Source organism: Taudactylus pleione, unplaced genomic scaffold, assembly GCF_031769625.1.
Source record: "Taudactylus pleione unplaced genomic scaffold, aTauple2 ptg000128l, whole genome shotgun sequence".
Classification (NCBI taxonomy): domain Eukaryota; kingdom Metazoa; phylum Chordata; class Amphibia; order Anura; family Myobatrachidae; genus Taudactylus; species Taudactylus pleione.
The window spans coordinates 6,141,300-6,164,537 of record NW_028284530.1 but is presented as its reverse complement, the minus strand read 5'-3'; the positions used below and the strand labels follow the sequence as shown (position 1 = coordinate 6,164,537).

General features: G+C 43.7%; 1 protein-coding gene across 1 annotated transcript in view; it reads right to left on the bottom strand.

Annotated features, from left to right (window-relative positions):
* The window catches only part of TAMM41 (TAM41 mitochondrial translocator assembly and maintenance homolog), a 113,531-nt gene extending 90,700 nt beyond the window's left edge, over positions 1 to 22,831 (bottom strand). The window contains exon 1 of the mRNA XM_088472718.1: positions 22,813 to 22,831. The gene's annotated coding sequence lies outside the window, so the exon portion shown is untranslated. The remainder of the gene's footprint in view (positions 1 to 22,812) is intronic.
* Positions 22,832 to 23,238: the final 407 nt, after the last annotated feature.

The window sequence follows — 23,238 nt, the reverse complement described above, 5'->3', positions numbered from 1 at the left end:
AACGCGAGCCATTGCGTTTCAACGGCGTTGCAGGGGCGTGCATAAAATAGCCATTGCGATGCCATATGCAGCTTGAGGTGAGCAATCCCTGAGTAAGGTCAGACCTTGTGCAAGTGTGCGTGAGGCTGCGATTGTACTCGATGTTACCGATGGTTTCGCAGTCTTGCTAAGTATTACGGATGAGTGTAAGCCAGGTAAGGTGGGCGTCCTTATGTTAGACTGCGTATGGCATTCTGACTGCAATCATTAGAATATCTTTGCAGTGAGACTGCGTGCGGAATCGCTATTGTGAACGCAGTTGCGATCCGTACTGAATCAGACTCAATGTTAGATAACGGAATTAGGATGACATTTAACACAGGTGAGAGCTGGCTGATAAACTGCTGGACGCAGCTCTGGTAATGTATTACTATGAGACGCTGTTACTGTGAAACTAAACTATTCATACTTTAGTATTTCACTAAGATTACACCATAAATCTATTTATGATACTGTCAGGCGTCTATTTACCAGTGTTAATTGCCGATTTTGGGCTTCTAAATCTTCCACATGTGCTGTTAAAGTGACAGCACCTGTATAAGTCCAGGCCTGGAATCATTCAGTTTAGTGGCCTGACCTTTGTGTTATCTGTTTGCTTTCTTCCTGACCATCATTATTTGCTACTTGTGGCCTATTTTGTACCACTTTTGTCCATTTGTGTATGATTCAGTCTACTGGACCTCTCTTGCCTTTTTGCTGGTCGCTAGCTGTAACCTTATTGATCAGCAATTATAGCAATTTGTACAAGACATGAAAACTTCCACGAACCAGTACATACTGTATATTATGTCCTATTGGAATGGGAGCTACTAAAAGTGTAGATGACTGTGAGCCAGCTGTAGTGGCCAATCTAGTGGTTTTACAAGTGACCATTACAGATGCATAAGCTTTCGGCAACCTGAAAACAAGAAGTTGTGCATTACATTCCAAACACATGCACTTCTGCATATTGCCTCCTGACTGGGCTTTTTGAGTTCAATGGGGCAGATGTATGAAGCTCTGGAAAGTGATAAAGTGCAGAGTGATAAACGACCGACCAATCAGCTCACAACTGTCATGTTACAGGCTGTGTTTGAAAAATGACAGGTGGGAGCGGATTGGTTGGTCGTTTATCACTCTGCACTTTATCACTTTCCACAGCTTCATACATCTGCCCCATTGTTCCTTACTGTCACTGTGTTTTATATTCTTGGCAGGTGGCAGTCAGCCCAATGAGTGTTTCCTTGTCAGCTCCGGGTTCTTTAGGTTTCCATCAGTGTAGGGATCCAATGAAATATTGGTACTGACTGACACATTTCGTTGTTGAAAACACAACAAAACATTTTTTCAACTGCCAGGCAAGGATTTAATGAAATTTGTTACTATACGTAACGAGGTTCAACATGCTAAATGGACTACCATTTCTCTGACACCGGTAACACCGTGAATGTTTCAGTAATTGACATTTGCACCTGCTAATATTCTATGCCTTACTGGAAAGCTGATGCAGGTGGCTATTTGCCAATACATTATACAACTGTTTTAAAGACTCACAAAAGATATTACATTTTTAAAGAACACTCTGTATTTGTTTAGACGGTACAATCAGGATCCTGACAGCCAGGATCCGGCATTCACAATGCCGACGCTGGATTCTTGACACTTATCGGAATACTGGCGCTGGCTTCCCTACCATTGGGATCCTCAAGGTAAGTAGCGGGGCACCAAGGGGGGGTTAGGTTTAGGTACCAGGGAGGGAGAGGTTAGGGTTAGGCATCGGGGAGAGAGGGTTCGGATAGGGTTAGGGGTTAGGTTAGGTATACTCGCCTCTCCTTGTCGGGAATCTAACCTATTTGGGATGCCGCATCGGGTTTCTGACTGCCGGGACCCAACCCTTTTAGACATCTCTGCCAGATGAATGATGGTGAGGTGCTAAAGATTTGTGACACCTGAGTGCATATCTGGTTGTAATTAGTCACACTGAGATATGTCCATGATCTATTATAATGGTCATACACTATACAATTATCTGTCAGATATCTGTCCAATCTGGCTGGTTAGAATGGAGATCTGTATGGGAGCAAATGACAATCATCCATTTGCTCACAAGCACTGGGAAACAGATAAAAATGGTCGTTCAGACAATTTGGTTAAATCTAACGAATTTAACCAATTGAACAATCGTTTTTGTCAGTGTTTGCGACTATATGGTCGAATGTCATTTACTCCCATACATTACCAGGTTTTATTCCAACCAGCCAGATTGGACAGATGTCTGACAGATAATTGTATAGTGTATGCCCAGCATCGGCATCGGCAATACACATATGGAGGACCTTACCAAATGCAATAAGAACACTGTGAGTCACTGTTAACATGCAACAATGTGTTGCAGTGTAAATAAATGTATCTGACATCCCACAAATCTAACAAGTAGATACTCCACATTAGACACAGAAGAGTTAAGTCAGGTGCACCCTATAAAATAATCTGTCCAATCTGGCTGGTTAGAACGAAAATCTGTTAATGTATGGGAGCAAATGACAATCAACCATTTGTTCCCAAATACTGGAAAACAGACAAAACATTAGCAGATTTTCGTTCCAACCAGCCAGATTGGACAGGTATTATATATAGAAATCCATTGATTTAAGATGGTTCTCTTGCACCAATGATAGGGCTGGTGCATGTTTGCACTTATAGTGATCATAGCTACTTACACAGTCGGATAGATAGATGTGGCTATAACTCTCGATACAGATGGATGTTTGCACTTAGGGTCTGATTCAGCACGGATCACACGGCTGCGCTCGCATACACCCGTTAGTTGCAAAAATATGCCAATGAATGCAATCGCATGGCAACCGCAGCACTGTACCAAGACGCCCATCACTGTATAAAGCCGCTCACTTCCCATGACATGCATCCACAAGTCAGCAAAAACATTGGCACAGTTGCGGTTGACCTGACTCTACCGCACAAACTGCCAAACTTCCTGTTGCCATCTAGACTTCTGCCAGTGTATAGAATCCCAGGGGCTTAATTATGCATGCCCCTGTAACGGCGTGTAAATGCACAGACCAATGGTGTCTAAAAGTCTAAGGGGCCTATGTATCAAGCTGTTTTTTTACATAAAATAATGTATTGTGGTACTAATGGCACAATGCAGGAGATTTCATAGAAATCTCCAGGAAAGTGCTAATTAGCGCTGCAGATCGCAGGCCCCATTATTATCAATGGGCGCTACGATCCGACTCCTATGTGCCAACTTAGAAAAGCGAAGATCTTGAAATGACCTTGATTGTCTCACCTGTGTCAGACTGTTTGGTTTCATCTCTGCTTAGACATTATAATACCTGCAGTCTCTGTGCCTGACGCAGGGCCACATGCAATGCTGACAATGTTATTTTTTCTACTCTGCATGCATGAAAATCCCAAAAAACTCATATGGCGCAGAGTGTACACACAAAGGCGATGTCACAATCACGAGGTGTGTGTGTGTGTTGGACAATTTCTTATCTTTATAACCTTACCTGGGATATACATGCTTGAGCACAGGTGATTTTATTAGTACCTCAGTCAATATGATTTAACCATTTGGACTCACGCGTGGATATCCTTAAAACCTGAACTGTAAAAGGTGGAGTTTAGGAAACTATGCACTACATAGTTAGAACCAGGTAAAAGGGTATTGGTTAAGAGATATGCTGTAAAAGGAGAGTGTTATGTGCAAAACAGAGGCTTCATTGTAGTTTAGAATAGCAGTGCCCAGAATCAATATGAAATTCTGCCAGGACTTGTAGTGAAGGAATTAGGGCCCCCTGATGTTGGAACCTCGCCATGAATTTCTGTGCAAAAAGAAGCAGACCCTTACTGTTTATAATATAGTGATATAGTAATGGGGCCCAGGCCAGCTTTCTACGGCCCTGGGTAAACGCATGAGAAATTGATGAATTTGAACTAATGACAGCAGGAATGGTTAGTAATGAGAGGAATGGTTAGTAATTTCTTTAAAGAAATCAATATCATTTAGAGGATGTTGTGTGTGAACTATCCAGAAAATGTAATGTAGTAAAAATGTATAGTGAAAATTAAATTATTGTTGGAGAGTAAGAAACAAGGCCAGCTTGATTGCTACAAAAGATGTTACAGAGCGTGTATCATTTATATATAATATCTGAATGTAAGGACTTTAGAACAACAGAGAAGTTCATTGTAAACAGAAAAGGATTAGAATCATTTTGCAACAGAAGGGGGTGAACACTGAAGTTTTACAACCTAACATACACTATATGGACAAAAGTATTTGGCCACACCTGTTAATTATTGAATTGAGGTGTTTCAAGCAGACCCGTTGCCACAGGTGTATAAAATCAAGCACCTAGCCATGCTGTCTCCATATGCAAACATTTGTGATATGGGTCGTTCTGAAGAGCTCAGTGACTTCAAGAGTGGTACTGTGATAGGATGCCACCTTTGCAATATGACTGTTTGTGAAATTTCATCCCTGCTGGATATTCCATGGTTAACTGTAGGTGATATTATTAGAAAGTTGAAGTGTTTAGGAACAGCAGCAACTCAGCCACAAAGCGAAAGACCACATAAAATTACAGAGCGAGATCAACGACTGCTAACGCGTAAAGTCACCAACGCTCTACTGATTCCATAGCTGAAGAGTACAAAACTTCCACTGGCATTAATGTAAGCACTAAAACTGTGCGGCGGGAGCTTAATGAAATGGGTTTCTATGGCAGAGCAGCTGCATGCAAGCCTCACATCACCAAATCCAATCCAAGTGTTGGATGGAGTGGTGTAAAGCACACCGACACTGGACTGTGGAACAATGGAAACATGTTCTGTGGAGTGACGAATTACACTTCTCTGTTTGCCAGTCAGATGGGCGAGTCTGGGTTTGGCATATGCTGGGAGAACGTTACCTGCCTGACTGCATTGTGCCAACTGTGAAGTTTGGTGGAGGAGGGATAATGGTGGGGGTCTGTTTTTCAGGGTTTGGGCTCGACCCCTTATCTCCAGTGATAGGCAATCTTAATGCTTCAGCATACCAAAACATTTTGAACAACGCTATGCTTCCAACTTTGTGGCAACAATTTGGGGAAGGCTATTCTATTCCAACATGACCGTGCCCCAGTGCACAAAGCAAGGACTATAAAGACATGGTTTGATGAGTTCAGTGTGGAAGAACCTGACAGACCCGCACAGAGTCCTGACCTCAATCCCATTGTGCACCTTTGGGATGAACTGGAACAGAGATTGCTAGCCAGGTCTTCTCGTCCAACATCAGTGCTTGACCTCATAAATGCTCTACAGAATGAATTCCCACAGACTCCAAAATCTTGTGGAAAGCCTTCCAAGAAGAGTGGAAGCTGTTATATCTGCAAAAGGGGGACCAATTCCATATTAAAGTATATGTATGTGAATACAATGTCATTACAGTCCCTGTTGGTTTAATGGTCAGGCGTCCGAATACTTTTGTCCATATAGTGTACGTGTGTAATGCTGGTTACACACTTGAAAGATTCATCTGCAGAGCGACCGATGGAGCAGAAGCAAAGTGGTTCATTAACCAACCATCATTGTTCTGAGGATATTGGCCAATTAATATTTCACTCTGTGAAGCTGGATACACACCTGGCTGACCCATCTAACGGTTGGTAAGTGCAAACAGACTTACCAATCATCTGCCCAATGTGTGTGGTGTCGAAGCTGGTTTAGTGGCTGAGGCAGAATCAGTGTAAAATTAGCTTGGAGCGACGCCATCTTGCGAATGGCAACCAGACTCCATCTTAAAAATAAGAATCAGCATGACGCCATTTTGCGAATGGCCGCCCAGCGCCATTTTAGAGAAACTCACACTTAAGTACATATGGTGATGCTATTATTAGCATCATGCAATCGCATATTTCACCATATCCCATACACACATTAAATACACACAGTTGTGCTGTTAACATAACGCACATTAGCGTATGCATAAAATCCTGCAGGCAAACGCTGTTTATTAGCTTCATGCGTACGCATCTTCCCTAAGTTACATAAAACTAACTAGCGTCTTTTCCCAAACCCCTCATACTTACACACTGCGCACTCACATAAAAGGTTCCATAGCTTCAAAGTGTAATATTTAAGGTTCATTCATTTATTACTAATGTTGATATCTAAGGTTCAGTACATGATAAGCAAACCGTGTTTGGTGTTGTACTGATCTACTCTGTCAACAGCTTTTCGGTGTCATCGGTGAGAAGATCGCAACATACATTCTCAACTTATGGACTGTAGAGAGTTAAAACACTAAAATGTACTTTGTGATGTTAACAGCCTAGATTTGCATGCGACAGGAAAAAGGATACAAAGGGAGGTTGGAGACCGTTTGTATACATTTGAAATTGTCCAATAAATGATCCTGTAACCAAGACAACTTTTAGAAGAACCAATGGAATCACGCCAAACTTATCTATTGTATTCCCAATCCCTGCAATGGTATAAATGTGCATACAGACTTCAATCTGGAGTCTTCTTGCTGATGCTGTTGATGGAGGTTTCTTGCTGATGCCGGTAACTGGTTCCAGTGCGCGTGCATATGTATAACTGTACCTTGGATCTGTATAATTTCTTTGCGCTAAATTGTCTTTAGATCACAGCGTGTAACCTACTGTTTTTATGTTGAATAATATACTTTGTGCGTTGGAAACTCATTTCAATGTCTGAAGGCTTTTATTTTACTGTATGACTACGTACGCAAATAGCGTCAACTTAGAAGGTATAGGCAGGAGCGTATAAAGGTTTAGAAGGTATAGGCAGGATTGTACAGAGGTTTAAAGTCAGTATCGTTAGTTGGGGGCTCATCGAGTGAAGTCACGATACCAATTCACATGATAAATATACGGTTATCAATCTCTCATCAAAGGGTGGAGTGGCCACACGCAGGGTTTACCTGCAACCACTTGATGCTGAGAGATTGCTATCCGTTATTGTGTGAATCAAGGTACGCTGACTAGAATACAGGGACAAGAAAGGAAAAAGTTTGTTTTCCTTTGTTGATAGAATTGCATGCTAAAAGGGGTGCTGCAGTATTGCGTACGCAGCAGAGACGCATTTTTGCGTACGCAGTTAAGGGTAACAGTCATACAGTTGTGTAGTAGTCGCATTATTGTGTATGCGACTAGTTGCACAATAGCGTATACGTATTTCCGGTCTTGCTGCCAAGTGTTTTAAACAAAGCCATTAAGATTACATTATCAATTGTTGTCAATAACTGGGTTAACGGGTATTTTTCTGCGCAGGAAAAAAGTGTAATTGTGAGTATTTGTTTAGGGTGTAACACGGGACCTAAATGTTAAGGGTATCGTAGGACCCTTAAGTGCTTGGCGTAATGAACGGCCTAGTGACTCGGTAGCAGCTTACCGTTTACTTTACACAAGGCAGGTGTATGGCTTGTTATTTTTGTTAGGGTTCGGCTCCCAGTGTGATTATAGTATTCAGTAATCAGTGTGTGATAATCTGTTAGGCTTATTTGAGCACTATAATTGAACCGCATAGTTTTCGGCTAAACTGTGATTGTGAACTGGTGAGAGGATGGCCGAAATTAACTGGAAAACAAAGGGTACTTTGTTGCCCCCTAGCAGTTGAAACATAGTCAAAAAGGGATTTCTGTGTGGGAGCAGCTTTTCTTCCATAGGTGGGTGGTGGCGTCTAGAGGTCTTCCATAGGGTTCGTGGATACACCCTTTTTCCAAGGCGTCTGCAGGTAAGTGAAAGTATCTTGACTGTCTTTCACCAGTTTACAGTTGTCCCAAGATGGGAGCCAAGCAGACAATAGAGATGTTAGACAATGATGTGCTGCTAATGGAAGCGCTGCTTGGATCGGCATGCCATATTATGCATACTAAGTACGGTGCTTATGCAATAAGGTATTGTGACGTATGGTTTAAGATAATGATGAAGAGTGTTAGGCCGTTTCCCAGAATTGGTAGTTTTGATAAAGATTTATTGAACAGTGTCCAAGATCACATCAGCCTGATGCGTTCTCGAGTGAAAAAAGTAAAAAATAACGAATGTTTAAAATTGTGGCAGAATGAAGGGGATGCGTGGCTTAAAGGTGTGCAAGCGATGCCAACTGCTGTTGCGAACGCATTACCAGAAAGTATACCCGCAGCTCTAAATTGCTATGCATGCGAGCCGCGAAATAGCGCGCACGTGCAGCAAAGTAGCATTGTGGAAGGTATTGGCAGTGGTTCACGCGCACCACCGCCACCTTATGTGGATGGAGGTGCAGGTACAGTTATTGAAAAAACCCATAAAAATGTAACAAGTAATTTGTACCCTCTCTTGAGTACCACCAAATGCAACCCATTTCACTGTCATTGACCTATGTTCTGCTTTCTTCTCTGTGCCTCTTCATCCTGACTGTCAGTACTTATTCGCTTTCACATACAGGGGTGTACAATATACATGAACACGATTGCCCAGGGTTTCATAGACAGCCCTAGTATATTTTCCCAGGCCTTACACGACTGTTTACAATCTTTTCAACCTGCCAATGGATCTGTTCTAATACAATATGTAGACGATTTATTGCTATGTTCTGATTCGTTTATGTCATGTTTAAATGATACTAAACTTTTGTTGCTTCATCTCTCGCAAACAGGACACAAGGTTGCTAAGGACAAACTACAGCCGTGCCAATCCAGAGTAAAATACTTGGGACACTGCCTAACCCAGGGGTTACGACATCTAACTACTGATCGAATCCAGGCCATACAGAACATGACACTGCCGCATAACCAACAGCAAATTCGCACCTTCTTGGGAATGTGTGGATACTGCCGAATGTGAATCCCAGGTTTTTCTATTTTGGCCTTGCCATTACAGGACTTAGTCTCTTCCTCAAAGCCCGACCATGTCATACACACAGAGGAAACAGAGCAGGCTTTCCTTAATCTTAAGGATAGTCTGACAAAAGCACCTGCATTGGGAATACCTGACTATGAAAAACCTTTTGATTTGTATTGTACGGAAGCCGATGGTTGTGCTGCAGGTGTCCTCACACAAAAACATGGTGATGCCAGTAGGCCCGTAGCATATTACAGTGCCCAATTGGACAATGTGGCGAGATCACTCCCAACGTGTTTAAGAAGTGTAGCAGCAATGGCTCTACTGTTGAGTAAAAGTGAGGACCTAGTATTGGGCCATGATATGATTGTCCATACTCCCCATGCTGTATCTGCTCTGCTGAACTCTGCCCAAACCAGACACGTCTCTTCGGCTAGGTTTACCAAATGGGAACTAGCTCTAATAGCACCTGCAAACATCACTGTTAAACGATGCAATACGCTGAACCCAGCAACGTATTTACCATATGTACAACGTAATGTACAAAGGGTGGAAGGAGACGAGTTGCTGGCGGGAAGTGAGTTCAGCCCTTTATTGCAAGACCTGACATACGTGACACACCTTTAGAGAATGTGGATATGACATTTTACACGGACAGGAGTTTTCATAGACAAACAGACACAGGTGAATTATGCTGTTGTAAATGACACAGACATCATAGAAGCTGAACCCCTTGGTCCTCCTCACTCAGCCCAGGTGGCGGAGTTAGTAGCACTAAAAAGAGCGTGTGAATAGGCAGCAGGCAAATCTGCTAACATTTACACTGACTCTAGGTATGCGTTCGGAGTGATACACGATTTCGGAGCTCTATGGCGTCTGAGAAATTTTATGACAGCAGCAGGCACATCAGTTGCACATTCCAGACACATAAAACAATTTCTAAAAGCAATTCAACTGCCCAAAACGGTGGCAGTAATTAAGTGTAAAGCCCATACATATGAGGATGATCTGGTGTAACTGGGCATCAACAGAGCAGATGAAGCTGCAAAATGGACAGCAGGGTTAAAAATAAATATACCAAAAGAACAAATTATGTCTTTCCAAATAATTGATATGCTGAAATTAATTGAGATGCAAAATTTGTGTTCAATCCAGGAAAAGTCAGTCTGGAAGTCCAAAGGATATGGGCAAGAGTCCTCTGGACTCTGGAGAGATGGACAAGGTAAGCCAGTAGCTCCCAAGGCATACTACCCCAGCCTGGCTGAGGCAGCGCATGGTCTGACTCACTTGGGAAGGCAGGGTATGTGCAAATTGGTGAGAGCATACTGGTGCGCACCTGGGTTTTCTTCTCAAGCGGAAATGAGAGCAACGCACTGTCTGACCTGCTTGAGGAAAAACATTGGGAAAACGATCCCTACCAAACCATCTCAAATTCCACCGACTGACAGACCTTTCCAGGTAATACAAATTGATTTCATCCAATTACCATCCTGCAGAAATCTCAAGTATGTATTAGTGTGCACTGACATGTTTTCCAACTGGGTTGAGGCATCCCAGTGGCCACTAATACTGCTACGTTTACTGCCAAGAAAATTGTACAGGAGTTTGTATGCAGATACGGTATCCCTAAAATTATCGAGAGTGATAGGGGTACTCATTTCACAGGTGATGTTTTTCAAAATATGTGTAAACTGATGGGTATTAATAGCCGACTTCACACCCCCTACCGACCACAAGCCAGCGCCAAGGTAGAGAGGGTGAACGGGACAATTAAAATAAGTTAAGTAAAATCATGGCAGAAACTGGACTAGGATGGCCAGAAGCATTACCGTTGGTCCTACATAGCATAAGGACCACCCCTAGACCCCCTCTAAATCTGTCCCCCTTTGAAATACTGTTTGGTAGACAACCTCATTTGATAATGAGTCCACAGGAAGACTTGAAGGGTAACAACGAAGTAACTGTAAAGTATTTTATATCAATGACTAAACGGTTAAAACAGCAACAGCAGAAACTGAAACTGTTGTCACATGATATGCCTGAAACTAACTGTCATGATGTTGAACCTGGAGAATATGTTATGATCAGAAATTTCTTACGTTCAGGTTGTTTGACTGATCGTTGGGAGTGTCCATATCAGGTGTTGCTGACGAGTACCACATCTTTGAAGGTGGCTGAAAGAGATACCTGGGTCCATTCCACTCACTGCAAAAAGGTCAACCAACTGGTGGAGAGACAAGGCTGATAAAGTGGACCTATCAATTGCGAGCTTATTTGGGGAGGATTAAAAGGTTGTAGTGAGATACCTGAGTTAAAAGAAATTTGCAGGTCCTTGTTGCGGAGATGGACTGGTCTGCTGTGTTCATTTTCATATTCTCTTCCAGAGTTTCCATCATCCTGGTTTGCTCGGGGATATCTGGTTTCTGTGACGGGGGACCGATAGAGGAGATGGGAGCTGATGGCAGTGCTGATGGAGTGGAGCCAAGAGGAGGAGTGCTATGCCAATCAGGAGAGTGTCTGACCAATCTTAGTACTGTAATTGTTAAGAGATCTGCTATTCCAGATACTGGGGGACGGTGTGGAGGTTTATCATCTGAGGATTCCTGTATTTGTGAGCTTTGTGGGTTTCTAGTTGATGAGAAATGTATCCAACGGTGCCAGCCTATATATAAACTGTACTGGGGTGGGTATCCTTTAGAGGATTATCATAGCATGGTAGGCAAAGTTTTAAATCAGACTGATTGTTGGGTTTGCTCACATGTGCCACAGGGACAGCATAGTGTAGGGTTGGTGCCATTTCCGCTGAATATTATGAAAATTTTAGAATTACAAAAAGGGAAAACGTTGGATGGAAAATTTCTATCATCCAAACCACCTCATTTCAAACTCCATCAATTCCAAGGAGATAGATCACTTTTGTGTTGAAACATAACCAACGCCAATAAACCAGGGAGTTGGGAAGTGACGGGGAATAACCATATGATGACCTTCTCACTGAGAGCTGATAATGAGCCTATAAATTATGATCTGTTACACTCAATTAGATCTAATGGGAGACACTTTTAGGTATCGGTATACACTCAGTTCCACCAAAGAAATAATTGGTAAGGTACCAGATGGATATTGTGCTAAGATAATACAACCAGAAACTTGCATGTATCAGATGGAAGAACCTGTGATAGGATTATTTGCAAGGGAAATGTGTCTAATGATAATGATGCATACCGTTCCTTATGTTCTCCCCGATGTATATTTTATATGTGGAAGGAGAGCGTATAAGTGGCTCTCCCTGAGTTCCGAAGGTTTGTGTTATCTGGGAAGAGTAGTCCCAGAGGTTATGACCCTCACACATGTTGAAATGCTTGGTATTCATAAAAACACACCATCACCATATATTCACACGCAGTATGAACACAGAGGCAAAAGAAATATGATACCTGGGGATGTGCATAAAGCCACACAGTTAATTAGTGAGACAACTGGCTTTCAAGTTTTAGTAGCACTGGATCCCACCAGGATCGCTCGGGGTACACTAAATTTTATATATATCCAAAACCTTGCTAAATTGATAGATAATATCACCGAGATGTATGATGACACCTTCAGGTATACAGGTAGGGAATTGCAAGCGTACAAGAATGAACTGGTGCAACACAGACTAGTATTAAATTATTTAACAGCTGTCACTGGGGGGTACTGCGTAACTTTGGCCACCCAATTTGGAGTGAAGTGTTGCACTTATGTCACGAATGATAACAGCGACCCCAAGGAGGTGATAGACCGGAAGATGGATGAAATCCTGCAGCTAAAATGGGAATTTCAGAAGAACCATAATGCTTCAGTGGCTGAAGTAGAGGAGAAGGTAGAGAAATGGGTTTCATGGTTGAACCCAGCAAAATGGTTCTCAAGTCTAAGAGAGTGGGTCCAGGAAATGATCGCAAGCATAGGTAAACTCCTGATCCTCATACTGGTTGTCATCATAGTAATTGGAATATGTGTCAGGTGTGTTCCTACTGTGTTGAAGTGTGGAAGATGTAAAAACAAGGTAAACCGGAAGAACGAAATTATGATCGTTATCAGTAATGACAATATGAATACTGAAGGAAATGTAGAACTGCATTACAACCATGAACTAGGAAATACCATCATATAATGCATTATATTTAGACATGCACAAAATGTATTATTAAAATGTTATTTAAAAACACCTCAAATAATGTCCATAATCCCTCTCAAGACTTCTTTTATAGGATAGGTGCATCCCCACACCTTTCCCATGATCTTCCAAGATCCGCGGTGTGCGTATAATGGTAGTTTTATGTCCCCTCCTAGAGACACATTATTGATGGATTAAGAACCACCTTGTGCCATCCCATAATATAACATTAAATAATATGTCAAAATGTAAGCCTAAAAATGAATGTAAGATCAGTGTATGATAGCATGGTGGTTGCTATCAAAGGGTGGACTGTCGAAGCTAGTTTAGTGGCTGAGACAGAATCAGTGTAAAATTAGCTTGGAGTGACGCCATCTTGCGAATGGCAACCAGACTCCTCTTAAAAATAAGAATCTGCATGACGCCATTTCGTGAATGGCCACCCAGTGCCATTTTAGAGAAACTCACACTTAAGTACATGCGGCGATGCTATTATTAGCATCATTTGATAGCATATTTCACCATATCCCATACACACATTAAATACACACGGTTGCGCTGTGAACATAATGCACATTAGCGAATGCATAAAATCCTGCAGGCGAACGGTGTTTATTAGCTTCATGCGTATGCATCTTCCCTAAGTTACATATAACTAACTAGCGTCTTTTCCCAAACCCCTCATACTTACACACTGCGCACTCACATAAAAGGTTCCATAGCTTCAAAGTGTAATATTTAAGGTTTATTCATTTATTACTAATGTTGTGAAATAAAGACTATTTTGATATCTAAGGTTCAGTACATGATAAGCAAACCGTGTTTGGTGTTGTACTGATCTACTCTGTCTCAACAGCTTTTTGGTGTCATCGGTGAGAAGATCGCAACATGCATTCTCAACTTGTGGACTGCAGAGAGTTAAAACACTAAAATGTACTTTGTGATGTTAGCAGCCTAGATTTGCATGCGGCGGGAAATAGGATAGAAAGGGAGGTTGGAGACCGTTTGTATCCATTTGAAATTGTCCAATAAATGATCCTGTAACCAAGACAACTTTTAGAAGAGCCAATGGAATCACGCCAAACTTATCTATTGTATTCCCAATCCCTGCAATGGTATAAATGTGCGTACAGACTTCAATCTGGAGTCTTCTTGCTGATGCTGTTGATGGAGGTTTCTTGCTGATGCCGGTAACTGGTTCCAGGGCGCGTGCGTATGTATAACTGTACCTTGGATCTGTATAATTTCTTTGCGCTAAATTGTCTTTAGGTCACAGCGTGTAACCTACTATTTTTATGTTGAATAATATACTTTGTGCGTTGGAAACACATTTCAATGTCTGAAGGCTTTTATTTTACTGTATGACTGCGTACGCAAATAGCGCCAACTTAGAAGGTATAGGCAGGAGCGTATAAAGGTTTAGAAGGTATAGGCAGGTTTGTACAGAGGTTTAAAGTCAGTATCGTTAATGGCCAGCAGAGACATTTGAATATGTCCGCCCACTTGTGACTTCATATTCAATGGCTGCTGTTGCCGACATATCGCATTGTCGGCTGCACAGACAGCCAGATGAAAGGTCAGACCTTGTGCAAATGTGTGTGAGGTTGCGATTGTACTCGATGTTACTGATGGTTTTGCAGTTTTGCAAAGTATTATGGATGTGTGTAAGGTAAGGGGAGCGTCCTTATTTCAGGCTGTGTATGGCATTGCGATTGCAATCATTAGCATATCTTCGCAGTGAGACTGCGTGCATATTCGCTATTGAGATCGCAATAGCGATCCTTGCTTAATCAGGCCCACAGACTCAGATAAGCAACCCCCTCCCCCTTCCTTTTCCTATGCAGCATTGACCAAACACGCTAGTGAAAAAGTGAAACAGACAATATAAAGTAGCAGTGGGAAAGGATCAGGATGTTGTGATGCAATTTGATCCCACATTAAATTGCTGAAATATACACAATCTCATAACAAGGCACATGAAGTTGGGCAGCACAGATGGTGTAATGATGCATTACTGCCTCACAGCACTGAGGTTGTTGGTTCGATACCCACTGCGGCACTAAATGTGTGGAGTCTGTATATTCTCCCTTTGCTTGCGTGGGTTTCCTCCGGGTACTCTGGTTTCCTCCCACACTCCAAAAATATACTGCTAGGTTAATTGTCTCCTAACAAAATTACCCCTAGTGTGTATGATTGTGAGCGAGTGGTAGGGAATATAGATTGTAAGCTCCACTGGGGCAGGGACGGATGTGAATGGCCGAATATTCTCCGTAAAGTGCTGCGGAATATGTGTGTGCTATATAAATAACTGGTAATAATAATAATGAAGTTGTTACATTGCTGAAACAATATTTTGATATGGAATATAATGAACAAGAATATGTCTGCAGTAATCATAATTGTACTTATTGCACTCATGTGGGTAGATATGAGATTGGATTGATAGGAAAATTAATGTTTTTTGATTTGGTAAATGGAATCACTCTCCCCCAAAACAAATGTAGGAACAAATTATGCAGATACCGATTGCACAGAGAACCCTACACAGGGCCGAAATATTCATAAGGCTGACTAGGCTAAAGCCTAGGGGCCTCTCAGAGAGAAATTGCAAGACATACTCGGTCAGCTGAGGTTTGTTTTGAGCCAAGGGAAGGGGGGGAGCAGACCAATAGCGCACTAGTGTCTGGGTTGTTACACCTCCATGAGAAGACCCGTGACCATCGCCAATCGCAGCTGCTGTCACCGCCGCTACCTGGAGGAAGTTCTCTCTCCATTAGGCCATCACACACAGGGACAGGAGATTCTGCAGGACTTGCGGGGATTCCGGGCGCCCGCTAGAGAACAACCACCAGGTGCAGAGCGAGGATACCCCAGCATAGCGGTGGAGCCAACTGGATTGAAGATCTGGTGTGCACACACCAGGACAGATGCTGCAGACTACTGGTAAGTGCATAGTGTGGAACGCCGCCATGACACACAAACAGGGACATCCAAAACCCTGACGACCACTTTCAGGGTGAGGGAGACATATGGTGTGCACACCATACGGGAAGAGGACCCCACCACCAAGGGTCATCTTACACATCTCATTCCCAGTGTGTGACTGCACAGTAGATGCTACACTGCAGACGGGCGATCACAGATATCACCACTATTTGGAATACGGACTGTGGAACACCCTACCGAACAAGGGTCAGGCTGTCAGCTGTAGTGAGGTGAACGATTGAAGTCCCAGAGGGGGCCTGAAATACCTGAAAGCCAAGGTGTCAGGCAGCCATGGGTTAATATGGCCCTGACCCTACCCAAATGTTTGGTACTCAGTGATGTTGAGGAAATGGTAACCCATCCTGCAGCTTCTATGGCCAGGACGACCACATATTGTCAGACATGGGATTGAAAAGATGTCTCCAGGTAATGTCCACGGGTATTTATGTTCCCATGCTAGTATATCTCCATGTTGTCACCTCAGCTTTATTAGACAAAAAAACTAAAGGGAGTATTTCATATGGCAATATATCTATTACACGCAAAGCTTATTGTTTATCAACTACTCAAGCTTAAAGGCTGAGGGAACAGTATACAGTTGGTTACATGTTACATTCACAAATGTTACATTCACAAATGACAATGGGAAAGCCAACACTACAGACATACTAGTCAGTGAATTACCTCACAGTAGACAGCAAATAATAAATACAGATAAGGAAACTTCCTTATGTGATGAAAAGAAAAAGTTTTAGTTCCTGTAGCCTTTGGTGATTTATAATCTTTATCTCAGGCACCTCAGACAGTTTTAGCTGAAGCCATTAGTACACACATCAAAGTGCCGCCAGTTATTGTGAGAAATTACTTCTCCATTGCCGTGAGGGTAAGACAGCAAAACAGGCTTTAAAGAAATGCAATTGGTATTTGCCAGGAAGGGGATACATGGAAGCAAGGACGTATTAAGAGAGGGGGCCCATGTGCAGTCTCCGATCCGGGGCCCCCTCCTCTCTACCTGGCGGCCGGCAGTGCACTGAGCGCAGCAGTAGTCTGGGCCAAAATCTACTGCACATGCGCAGGTCACTGGGGAAATGGCACGGCAGCCATTTTCCCGACGATTTCCCTACTGTGCATGCACAAAACGCCGGGAAGATGGCTGCTGCACCAGTTTGATGGGGATTTGTATAGCGCTGCTAGCGCTGGGACTCCAGAGAGCCAAGTATTGAATGCGGTGTGGGCCCCCCTAGACCCAGGGGCCCGATGTGACTGCACACCCTGCACCCATTATACTCAGGGCCGGCTCCAGGGGTCTGAGGACTCTGTGCCAGCCCGGTACATAGCCCCCTGTGACCGAAATTGGGGGCGTGGCCTCATTTCCATAGGCCACGCCCCGGGGTGACATTTTTTGGAGGCGTGCCTGCATGGCATGCCTCCAAATAACGTCAGGCTGGGGGTAAAGCCCAGCCCTCCGTCACTGGCTGGGCTTCCCCCAGCCCTCTGCCGTCAGTGCGGCATCCATTCACACTCTGGGGGTCCGGCATCCCCGCCACACAGCTGCGGCGGTAGGGGTCCCCAACCTCCCGAATTGACCACCCGCAGGCCACTTCGGCCCACGGATGGAACAGCGGGACAGTGCTGTCTCACTGAAATCGGGTTGTTGGGGAGGGGTGCGCCCTCTATTGGTGGCGCCCCTGTGCGACCGCACTGGTCGAACACCCCTAGAGCCGGCCCTGATTATACTGTAGATACGCCCCTGCATGGAAGTACAAGACACCCAAATAATATCACGGTCACATGCGAAACCTACATCAATGCTACCAATCAAACACATCTGTACAGCTTACATTTGAATAACATGAGGCTGATTCGGATTTGGGAGGAAGGCAAAACAAAAAAACTACAGATGGTGCAGAATTAAAATATGCAGATAGATTTAGATTTGTGAGGGTCGTATCTAAACGCAAATCTAAATTGATATTTAAAAATTAAGCTGTCCTGTATTTGAAGGCTACATGCAAAAACTGCCAGTAGTTACCATGCATGCAAATAAATGTATTTACACCCCATACATTGTAACATATACAAAGTTACTTTTTTATTTTCTTATTTCAGCTTTGCTTCCATCTAAGAATCAGCCCGCATGTCAGCAAAACTCCACTGGGGGAGGAATTTGCACTTCAGAGAGAGAAGTGCTTGGCTGAAGAACAAGTGTGTTCAGTTACGCGGCTAACAGTACAGACTGCAATAAATCCAATAGGTGAATCATCTACAGTCAAAGACCAGTCTGCCACCTTAATGTGGAACAATAGTTGTACGAGTGCAGCAATAAGAATAGTCTTTTATCAATAGATAGAGATGTGCTGTATTGTACAATTACAATGCATATGGACAACTTAAGTGATACTGGTCCCATCAGTGATGCTTTCTTTCTGAAGTGATTTTAGTGCAAGCCAAGAGACTAGCCTGATATTGCATTTATTTTTTTTCTTGCATTATGGGCAAGGCTGAATTAAGGGCCACATGGGCCTTGGGCTGAAAATGTTCAAGGGCCCATACTGGGAAGAGGAGGAGCTGTAACCATAGCTGTGTGGGTGAGGCCAGTGCCAAGTGCGTGTGTACACCCCATACCAGTGGCGTAACTATAAATTTTGCTCCTCCTTGCCAAAAAAAGTTTCTGGCACCCCCTACCCTCCTTTTCCCATGGCATTTTGGTAAAACTAATACAGGGACGTTTCTAGGCAATTTTGCTACCAATGCGAACAGTTAAAAATGCACCCCCATAGACAGTTTACATTTAATGTCATTTTTCCTCCTTATAGTAATGCCCCTTACACAGTATGCCACACACCGTAATGCCCCTTACATATGCCACACAGTGCTTTATACAGAATATTAATAAGTCATTCACATCAGTCCCTGCCCCAGTGGAGCTTTACAATCTATGGGGGTCATTCAGACCCGCTCGTGAGCGGCAGTACACTCGCAAGCGGGTCGATGTTCCCCCACTGCGCATGCGCACGACGGAGGGAGCTCCATCGTGCGCATGCGCGAGACCCGGCGAGCGACGGGCTCTCCATCGCTCCGGGTCTCGCACCAAAGGGGGCGTGCTGTCGATGTTGATTCACAGCACGCCCCCTTTGGGGGGCATGCCTGCCAGACGGAGGCGTTCCCATGGGAACGCCTACCGTCTCAAGCCGGCCCCACTGACATCACTAGTGTCAGTGGGAGTGATTTTGGCTCAAAATCACTCCAGGGTCTCCTTCGCAAGCCCGATGGTCACGATGGTCAAGACCATCGCGACCATCATCATGGACGCTCGCTATAGCTGTGGGTGGTAACCCACAGCTATGCGAGCGTCCATGAGGACGCTCCAAAAAAAGGTAGGAGGGCCCTGATTCAGAGCGAGCGCTCTGGTCAGAGCGTTCAGCTCTGAATCAGGCCCTATATTCCCTGCCACAGGGACACACATAAACACAAGGCTTAACTTCTATCAGATGCCTATTTAATCTACCAGTATGTTTTTGGATTGTGGGAGGAAACCGGAGTACCCGAAGGAACCCCACACAGGCACGGGGAGAATATACAAATGCCACACAGTTAGGGCTGTGGTGGGGAATTGAACGCATGACCTCAGTATCACAGTATGAGGTCTCTGCATAAAAATAGGACCATGTTTATGACAGTATGATGACCAGCCTCCTAGCTGGTAATACGGATCGCTATAAATCCTAAATATTAAAACTATATTTCTATTTTCCTCAAATAATTCTGCAGTTTTTGTTTTTCAAGGGTTTACACACCTATTTCTTCTTACATCTGCTTTTGTGACAGTATTTCCAAACACCACCATTAATGTTGCCATGTGCATGCAAATAACTGTGGACCATTCACTAATACCTAAGTCACTCACGCTTGCAATTTCTGGTCGTATAGTGATAATTTGCATTGAACACATTAAGATGAGGGGCGGAATGCACCAATGTCAGAAATTGTTCAAACCCTCAAAAATGTTGTTTTCGGGGGTTTGACCGCACAAAGCAGGCCGCATCTGGCCGTGGGCAATATTTTGACCACCCCTTTCATAGAGGTAACAGCAGAGCTCCCGGTTGGTCCAGAAAATTAAAAATGTTCCTGGCACTAATTAAAATTGTAATGTAGAATATATAATATAATCAAATATATCACATGGAGCTGCAGCTCTAATTAGCTACCAATCTGCACAAGCAACTGAGTAAAAAAATCTAGATGGAGTAACGCTAGTAATTAAAAATCAGTTGAGAAAAACTCTGACGTGTGTGACTTTAAAAAGGGGAGAGATGGGAGACCACAAGTGAAGAATATAAAAGAAAATTTAATAAACACAGTCAAAATAAACAGCAAAGTTGGTACCAATGGAAATAATGATTGTAAATGATACAATATTAAGTAGGGCCACCTGAGACCTCATGGGTAACGCTCACTTATTATAAAAAGTCAATAGCAGTTAATAGAATGGTAACGGTTAATCCTGACAGACGCTAGAGGTCAAGTAGGACCTCTAGCATCTGTCTCCTCCTAGGCAGCGGCTATTTATGAAGGGACATTTTCAGCAGATTCCATGCTGACAGCTAGACGGCATGGAATCTGCATAAACACTGCCCCCAAGCTACCGCGGGGTCTGCGGGGGCTATTGTTACACCGCTGCCCCATACACTATCAGCCCCACTGTCTCCCTAAATACATAAAAATAGAAAAAAATATAATTTTGAAAAGAAAACTAGAAAGACCATTTTAATACTTATAATTTATGGCTGACTGTGTGACCAGCTAGGCAGCTAGTAATGATCATGCTGATGGTGGGCCTATTTTTATGTGGAGACCTGGAGCTGGAGCTCCATCAGCCCCATTGTTAATATGGCACTTATTATGAATGCATTTGAAACTTCAAGCATATAATGTTACCCACTTCAGAAGACAAACAGCACAATTACTGTACAATAAAATGGAGTTTACCAGTGGTAGAATCTACATAGAGGCTGCGGGACTACAACAACCTCCCCTGTAAAAATCCACCACTGTGAGTCCCCAGTGACCTCCGATCCTGGCTCCAGCACCCCCACATCACAGGTGTGAGCATGATCATCGCTAGCAGGGCAGGCAGAGCAGAGATTAGCAGACAGTCTCCCTGTGTAGATCTGCCCTGCATGTGTTGGCAGTGTAGTGCCCTCGTATTGGAAGCTCTATCTGCTAATCTCACACATGGCTGGCAGTCTCAGGGGAGGAATGTGCTGGTAGGGGCTGCACACTATGCAGAAGCAAGCATTTTTTTTTACTTCCCCTTTGTTTCTTCCCCGAGCTCGGTTTCTGCGCACATGCAATACAAGATTAGGGACTCCGGAGTCCAGGTCAGTGCTGACCTAACCTGCAGCCTGGGCAGCTCCCCGGACTGGAAAAAGGAAGGAACTGCCACTGGAGTATACTGGTTCTTATATATTTCTCACCATTCATAATAAACTATTTGGTAAAAGAATGACTGAATGTTAAGGGAATAGATTTGTGAAATTTACACTTAAACAAAAAAACAGCCAAGGTGTGGTGGGAAAGTATTATTAGAAGACACTTTTTGACAAACTTACACAGAGAGCTATAACATATGGCATTTACTTATACATTTCATGGTAATGGTGACATACAGTCTTTATAAATTCAGATTACAATAGCCAGGAAATATTTATAGCATAATGCTGATATTGTTTTACTTCAAGAACATGATGCTGAAATTCTATTTTCTGCTTACAGACAAATAAATCTGCAGTGCCCAGAATCAATGTGAAATTCTGTCAGGACCTATTGTGAAAGCATCTGGGCCCCCTGATGTTGGAACCAGTGGTGTATCCGTGCGCCCCTGGCAAACTAGGGGACTTGTGCCCCCCATTGTGTCATTCCAGACCACCTCCCCCATAAATAAATATTTTCAGTTGTACAGTTGTAAACAAAATCCCCCCAAGAATCATGACAAAGGTGAATGTAGTATGGCCCCAAGGTGAAATGGATTGTTATTTATAGGAGATATTAAATATGCCCCTGAGTGAGATGCTGCTGCAGACATAAAGATGTCACTGGAAATAAAGTGGACACTGAGGGTCAGGACAGGGACCCTGAGGCCATCTTTATGCAGCACAGCTATGGGAGTAGTAACCCAGGGTCTCAGCCAGCCCTCACACCTGGAATTCCCTGACATGAAGTCACTACTGGAGACCCTGCATTGTCACAGGGTGTATCACAAACACACAGCAGCAGGAGGCAGGGACAGTATATAGAGCTCACATGCACGCCTGCCAGAGCACCGTAGCTCCATGCCTCGGCCGCCCTGCAGGCTCTGTGTTGTATTTCCATGTTGGGCGCGCTCCGAGATGACATCATGCGTGCGGCTCGGGAAGTTATGGCGGCTTAGCCGGGTGCACACAGTGGAGTGAGGAGCCGGAGAAACCCTCACTGCTGTGGGTGACCGTTGGCTATATGATGTGTGCAGCTGTGTTACGGGGGGGGGGGGTTATCGCCCTATTCACCCCCCTGATCCGTCCCTGGGTGGCACCGCCGCTGGTGCCTCCCCTCGGCTGGTACTCCTGGCCAAGGGGTAGATACGCCCCTGGTTGGAACCTTGCCCTGAGCAAAAAGTGAAAACAGATGATCATGTTTTTAACTAAGCTAAGTACAAGGGCTGATTGAAAGGTAATGAGACTGCCACTGTTTTTCTGTCCCATAGGTAGACGTGGCAACGCTGTGCTGGTAATTGTGAAGCTCATACATCAATGTGTCTGGACCTACAGTTGGACTGCTGTTGTCTTCTTTGTTTGGTCACAGCGAGTGGAAGATCTTCGTACGTTTCGTCAGGGTGGATGAGGAAGATGCGTCTGTGAGATTACGTCAGAGAGGTAGGATTCAACTTTGTGTTAAACCTGAGAAAAAACAGAAATGAAACTCATGAAATGTTACGGCAAGTATACGATGGAGAAACAATTAGCCGTGCAGTATTTTGGTGGTGGAGGCACTTCAAAGAGGGTAATACACGAGTGACTGACGAAGCGCGGTCTCGGAGGCCATCCACCATGGTTACAGATGTCAACATTGCCAAAGCTGCGGAAATGTTGCATAATGACAAAAAGCTAACTTTACGCAAACTTTCGACTTTACTTGGCATCTCATTCGAACGGGTTCAGCATATTGTGACAAAGGAACTGAAAAAGCATCTTG